Here is a 7,989-nt window from a genome sequence, read left to right on the forward strand (position 1 = left end):
TTGTTATTTACTGGAACTTAAGTTAGAGAAAGAATGAAGACCATAACCTAAATACTTCTGAACTGAGAGCATATAGCTTTATAATACTAACCATTATGCATCAAGAAAGAATTTAGTTCTTTTATTTTCTACCAGAGGAACATTTTCAAATCCTTTATAATGACAGCTGTCCCATACTTAGATGTGACACATTATTACTAATAGCTTTGAAGGATGTACAGAGCAGCAGATGAAGTGATATAATTCAGTCCTGGTAGTAGATAGGTGGCCAAGAATAAGTCCTCTTCACATTTCTTCATTTGTATTATCACACAAATGTATCATTTTGTGACTATTCTTCTATTCAAGAAAAAGCTTACATAATGAACAAATAATTGAATGGCTAATACTATCATATTAGTTTCTGGTGAAGCATCAGCTTGACCAGTCCCAGTGAGCTCTGCTCCTGGGAAAAGTGGATCATTGCAGGGTTTGATGGGAATTCACTCCTATGATGATTAGTGTCTTAGTCAGTAGAGGCATAGCCTCAAAAGGATGCCATTGAAATGATGCAAGTTCACACATTTTGAAATCCTGTGCCATTTGAAAATGACATTCTGCCCTCTTTTATCCAGGTTTTTTCCCCAAGTGAGAATACAGTGATAATGATATGTCTTCGAAGGTGTCCCCTGGAAACTGTTTACAAATTAGACTTAAATATAGCTAAATGACAGGTATACTTCTATCATTTTATAACCAGCTTAGGTGACTGTCTTTTTGGCATTTCTTTTTTTTTTTTTTTATTTTATTTTATTTTTAAACTTTACATAATTGTATTAGTTTTGCCAAATATCAAAATGAATCCATCACAGGTATACATGTGCTCCCCATCCTGAACCCTCCTCCCCCCTCCCTCCCCATACCATCCCTCTGGGTCGTCCCAGTGCACTAGCCCCAAGCATCCAGTATCGTGCATTGAACCTGGACTGGCATCTCGTTTCATACATGATATTTTACATGTTTCAATACCATTCTCCCAAATCTTCCCACCCTCTTGGCATTTCTTATGTAGATGAAATTTGAATTTCTTTGCCACCCACCAGGTCTAAATACTTAGACATTTAGAACATCTTCTTTTATTAAAAAATTAGAATATCTATTTTAAATCTTTCTTTAAAAACCTTAAGAGCTCTGGTCATATCAAAATAAGGATGATTTGGGAGAATGACATTAAAACATGTATAATATCATATAAGAAACGAATCACCAGTCCAGGTTCGATGTAGGATACAGGAGCAGGATGCAGGATACAGGGGCTGGTGCACTGGGATGACCCAGATGGATGGTATGGGAAGGGAGGTGGGAGGGGGGTTCAGGATGGGGAACATGTGTACACCCGTGGCGGATGCATGTTGATGTATGGCAAAACCAATACAATATTATAAAGTAAAATAATAATAATAATAAATGTAAAAAACAACTCCCCATTAAGTGATTGTACAATTTGCTCCAAGTTTGATCCTGATTTACTTGACTACTGCTTAGATTTGCTAAGTTGAAACTTTAATGCGTCATGATTTCAAGTTTTTTTTTTTTTTGTAGAGTGAAGTTCTAGTCAGTACGTGTTGGATGAAGCCATTCTTTAGGTACACTGACATGATCCAAGAAATTTTATTTGGATAATATCTTGTCTTCTACATACAGGAGCCATCAGGTAACTGGACTTTAAAGATCACAGAGAAGACATTAGACTGAGTTTTTGAGGTGATTAACATGGTATTAATATGAACTTCTATTATGAAACTATTGATATAACTGGACCACTTGTATATAGGGACAGTTATATCATATTTAAAACGTGTCAGTATTTCACCTGTTTTGTCTGTGTAAACAAATTGTAGCCTCAGGATGAAAAGCCTTGAGCTATCAACTGTTAGCTCTATTTAATCTCTTTTGGAAAAATAGCAAAACTTAAGTGTTTACAGTTTGGTCAGTATGTAGATCATTAGATGAGTGGATAAAAGAGCATGTCTGTGTTTCAGAGATATTTATTAGAAAAAGGAGGAACATGAGCATCTAATATGTATAGGAGAGTCTTAAGACAATGTATATTTCTCTTTTATGCAGTTTTCTATTGTGTGTATTACATGTATATTTCTGTTTTCCTCTTGTACTAATTTTATTTAAATTTAAAGAAAGTGAAAGTGAAGTCGCAAAGTCGTGTCCAACTCTTTGCCTGTGGTAGCCTACCAGGCTTCTTCGTCCATGGTATTTTCCAGGCAAGAATACTGGAGTGGGTTACCATTTCCTTCTCCAGAGGATCTTCCCAACCCAGGGATCGAACCCAGCTCTCCCGCATTGGAGGCAGACACTTTAACCTCTGAGCCACCAGGTAAGACTACTACTATTTAACTTTATTTTTCTACTAATTATCTTTGAGAAAGTATTCATGCAATGGTTTTCTTTCTGTTTTGATGAGTTAATTATTATTTTTATATAATGAAATCAGTAAGTTGGATTACACACACATCTCACACACATCAGATCAGATCAGTCGCTCAGTCGTGTCCGACTCTTTGCAACCTCATGAATCGCAGCATGCCAGGCCTCCCTGTCCATCAACAACTCCTGGAGTTCACTCAGACTCACGTCCATCGAGTCAGTGATGCCAACCAGCCATCTCATCCTCTGTCGTCCCCTTCTCCTCCTGCCCCCAATCCCTCCCAGCATCAGAGTCTTTTCCAATGAGTCAACTCTTCACATGAGGTGGCCAAAGTACTGGACTTTCAGCTTTAGCATCATTCCTTCCAAAGAAATCCCAGGGCTGATCTCCTTCAGAATGGACTGGTTGGATCTCCTTGCAGTCCAAGGGACTCTCAAGAGTCTTCTCCAACACCACAGTTCAAAAGCATCAATTCTTCCATGCTCAGCCTTCTTCACAGTCCAACTCTCACATCCATACATGACCACAGGAAAAACCATAGCCTTGACTAGACAAACCTTTGTTGGCAAAGTAATGTCTCTGCTTTTGAATATGCTATCTAGGTTGATCATAACTTTCCTTCCAAGGAGTAAGCGTCTTTTAATTTCATGGCTGCAGTCACCATCTGTAGTGATTTTGGAGCCCGGAAAAATAAAATCTGACACTGTTTCCATTGTTTTCCCGTCTATTTCCCATGAAACTGTGGGACCGGATGCCATCATCTTCCTTTTCTGAATGTTGAGCTTTAAGCCAACTTTTTCACTCTGCCCTTTCACTTTCATCAAGAGGCTTTTGAGTTCCTCTTCTCTTTCTGCCCTAAGGGTGGTGTCATCTGCATATCTGAGATTATTAATATTTCTCCCGGCAATCTTGATTCCAGTTTGTGTTTCTTCCAGTCCAGCATTTCTCGTGATGTACTCTGCATATAAGTTAAATAAACAGGTTGACTTACTCCTTTTCCTATTTGGAACCAGTCTGTTGTTCCATGTCCAGTTCTAACTGTTGCTTCCTGACTTGCATACAAATTTATCAAGAGGCAGATCAGGTGGTCTGGTATTCCCATCTCTTTCAGAATTTTCCATAGTTTATATGTACTCACATACATGGGTGGTGTTAATATTGGTGCTGAGGGTGATGCCGATGATTTACTTGGGATGGGGAGTGGTGAAATCAATAGAGATTGTTCAAGGATTTAGGCCCCTCTTTCTGGAAGCATCGCAAAGAAGCATTAATTTTTGTATAAACAATGGGGTAGGAATTTCCAACAAGAGAAAGTCCTACTGCAGATAATTCCATCTCCTCTCATCTTTCAAGGAAAACAGTGAGTTTGGGAGATTGTGAGTTAAAATAACCCCATTAAAGTCCTTCATCTTTGGGGTTGAGGCAAACTGGTCACCCCTCTGCCTGTGAGAGCTCTCTACAGTCTGTGGGCTAGCAGTGTGCTGATCTTTTAAAGTTTCTTTCCCTACCCAATCCCCCTCTTTTGATGAGGTTTCAGTGAGGTCTGTTAGGGGTGCATCCTGCAGCTTAATTGGCTTAAAATGTTCTCTCCTTTGGTGTGGTCTCTTTGGGGACCAATTGGGAGAAAAAAAAAAAAACCAATAGTGTAACTGTTTTGATACTGAAAATTGATAAATGTCTTTTTGAAATAACTAGTCCCTCCAAAATAAATAAATCCAATATGACAATCTCTTTATTTTTTTAAATTTATTTATCTTAATTAGAGGCTAATTACAATATTGTATTGGTTTTGCCATACATCAACATGAATCCGCCACGGTGTGCACATGTTCCCAATCCTGAAACCCCCCTCCCACCTCCCTCCCCGTACCATCCCTCTGGGTCATCCCAGTGCACCAGCCCCAAGCTTCCTGTATCCTGAATCGAACCTGGACTGGCAATTCGTTTCTTATATTATACATGTTTCAATGCCATTCTCCCAAAACATTCCGCCCCTCCACCACAGAGTCCAAAAGACTATTCTATACATCTGTGTCTCTTTTGCTGTCTCCCATACAGGGTTATCATTACCATATAAAAATAAATAAATAAAGTCCTTCATTAGAGTCTGTTGATGATGCCTGTGTTCAAGGCATGGGTCTCTGAGGAACACAGGGCACTGCTCCTTCTGTAAAATGATGACCGAGAGGCTCCCCCTAAATACATTGTTATCACTGCCTGTTGTCCAGGATTTTATTGAATAAATAATAAATAATTTAGCTCCATGAGAAATTCAGATTCAAGAAACACATATCAGCTTCTTGGATTCAAATCCAGGCTTTAACACCACAAACTGCATATTGTTAAGCAAATTATGTTTTGCTTTATCTCAGTCATAAAATGTCTCATTATACCTCATTTGAGAATTCAGTGAGAAAATATGTATAAAATGTCTGGTACATGGTGCATAGCATGTATTAAATGATTTATTATTTATATTTTTAAAATTTGTATCTGTATATAAATTATGTGTTTCTATATAAACATTGCAGTTAATTTAACTTTATCTGGAGACCAATCATACATTTATCATTTATGTCATTAATGAAATTTTATAAATGAATGATTAAATGCAAAACAAAATGGGATTCTTTTTACTTTATTGCTTGGCTAACCTATATTCAAAAATCATAATACATAGTATAGGTAAGGCTATGGGAAAAATTTCTACTTCTCTGTTGATTAGTGACCTACAACATCTTATCACATATTCATTTATCATTTAAATTTATTTTTCCTTTAATGTTTTGTATTTTTATCCATTTTACATTTTTATTTATTTATTTTTTGTTCATTGCTTAGAGATAGTGGTTTAATTTAGATATTAATTCTGTGTATATCCTCTCAAATGTAAATCTTTCTTTAAACTACTATACTTTTGTTAGTTGATGGTGTGAGTTTCTTTTCTTGAGTTTTGGAAAAAAGTGAAATTGTTAAATATATCTGTATGGAATTTCAGTGATTGGTAAAGAAGATTCTTCTACCCCTAGAATGCACACAGTCATCAACTTGGTAAATTAAAAGTAAAGATACTTTTTACTTTACCTCCTTATTAAAAGTTTAATTGACATTCAGCTTTGATAAAATATTAACTATACATGCAATTTAGTTAGTTTTCAGTTGGAAAGGTAAGTGAGGCACCTCATTTACTTAAAAATGTGTCCTTCTTTCACATGTCTTTAAATTACTTCCTCTTCATTAGTATATATGATTTTTGAGGTTAGAGATGTTGTTTTAATCAGTTTTGTATTATGTACCCTAAAAGTATGAAACATAATAACCATACTGCCTATTGATTGAATGAAAAAACAAAATTTCTAAAGATTTCAGGGAATCTCTCATAATAATTATATTTACAGGTAATTTTATCTGAAACATAGACATTCAGAAGCAACTATGAAACAAAGGAACAATGTAACTGAATGTATCCTCCTGGGGCTCACTCAGAGTGTCCAGGGTCAGAAAATATTACTTGTCATGTTCTTGCTAATCTACATTGGGACCATGATGGGCAACCTACTCATTATTGTGACTGTGATGGTCAGCCCAACCCTGGATGCTCCCATGAACTTCTTTCTTGGCTACCTATCATTTATAGATGCTGTTTATTCTACTACAGTCATGCCAGATATGATAACAGGCTTACTGTGTGAGAAGAAACCCATTTCCTTCCTAGCTTTCATGACCCAGATTTTTATGTGGCACTTTTTTGGTGATGCTGATATATGCCTCTTGGTCGTCATGGCCTATGACTGTTATGTGGCCATTTGTAAACCCTTGCATTATTTGACAATCATGAATCAGCCAGTGTGTGCTCTGCTGCTGTTGTTGGCCTGGATTGGTGGGTTTTACACGGAGTATTTCATCCTCTCTTTGTTTACAATCTTCCCTTCTGTAGCCCGAATATCATTGACCATTTCATCTGTGATGTGTACCCCTTGTTAAAAATTGCTTGCACTGACACCTACATCACTGCTTTCACAGTGGTGGCCAATGATGGGGCAATGTCTGTGGTCACCTTTACACTCTTACTTGTCTCCTATGGGGTCATCCTGCACTCCCTAAGGAATGTTAGTCAAGAAGGGAGGTGCAAAACCTTGTCCACCTGTGGCTCCCACATTACCATGGTGGTCCTTTCTTTTTTGCCTTGTATTTTTCTGTATGTGAGGCCTCCTTCCACCTTACCCACTGATAAATCCTTAACTGTGTTTTATACAACTATCACCCCTATGTTGAATCCTCTAATCTTTACTCTGAGAAATAGTGAAATAAAAACTGCCATGAAAAAGCTCTGGACCAGAAAAAGAAATGGGACAGCTGGGAAATATATGGCCCATTTTCAATGAAGAATTGCTCTTTTATGGTGTAATATCAAATGCTCTTGTGTAATATCAAAATTTATTAAATTTCTCCTCACAATTCAATTAATTGGGTATGATAAAAATATTTATTATGTGAATTCTTCTAAAGAATAAAATATATCTTTAATTTTTCCATTATTTTCTATTTCAAAGTATATATTTTGTTTGAAATACACCTGTAAGTTTGTCTCATTTTTTAAAATAAACTATATATAGTTTTGCAGTGTAAAATGTCTCTACTGAGACTATAGATATATATTCTATATATGAGTTTAGTTACAGTTAATACTGTAAACATATTTTAGTTATTGTAGGAATTTCTCATTGCTCTCTCAAATAATATAATATTTTTCAAAATTAATATAAATCATTACAGATTTCAGAAAAATAAGTAATATGTCATAAAATTTTTGTTCAATCCTTTACATGCAAACATTGTTGTTATTTGTTGCTAAGTTATGGTGAATTATTTTGCAAATGCATGGACAATAGCCTGCCAGTTTCCTTCTGTCCATGGAATTTCCCAGGCAAGAATATTGGAGTGGGTTAGCATTTCCTTTTCCAGGGGATCTTCCTGACCCAGAGATTGAACTTGTGTCTCCTGTATTGGCTGTCAGGATCTTTACCACTGAGCCACTAAGGAAGCCGCACATATAGATAATCTATATTAATATTTGAAGTTCGTATCTTAGTTTTGAAATTGTAAGTTAATATTGCTTTATCATGTTAAATAAATTGCTTTATCATTGCTTTATTTGTTAATATTGTTATCATGTTAATGTTGAAGTAGAATGATGTTTCATAGTTATTAATCATAAGGAGGGTACATTTAAAAATATAATTTGAATGAATATGGTGTAAATGAAATATTTTTCATCATCATTATCTCTTCAAGGGGACTAAGTTTTTTGGAGTTATATTATCATAAATATGACCTTTTCACTTTCCTAGATACTTTAGAATATTTGATGATACTGCTGATATTTTTTAATATCCCCATCTCCTTTTTTGCTACAGTGTCCATAGCTTTCTATGGAGACTCAGGCTCTGCCTTTCATGTGTAAATTTAGCATAAACTATAATCCACAAACTTCAGAAATGAACTTCAGAGCTTAATAATAGATATTTTGGGTGATACAGTTTTAAAAATGCTAGCCATATATGCCA

The 7,989-nt window shown here is 35.8% G+C and overlaps 1 pseudogene; it reads left to right on the plus strand.

Moving 5' to 3' along the window:
* The first annotated feature begins 5,857 nt into the window (after window positions 1-5,857).
* On the plus strand, window positions 5,858-6,807 carry LOC102266146 (olfactory receptor 4A47-like; annotated as a pseudogene).
* The last annotated feature ends 1,182 nt before the right edge of the window (window positions 6,808-7,989 follow it).

Source organism: Bos mutus, chromosome 19, assembly GCF_027580195.1.
Source record: "Bos mutus isolate GX-2022 chromosome 19, NWIPB_WYAK_1.1, whole genome shotgun sequence".
Taxonomy (NCBI): domain Eukaryota; kingdom Metazoa; phylum Chordata; class Mammalia; order Artiodactyla; family Bovidae; genus Bos; species Bos mutus.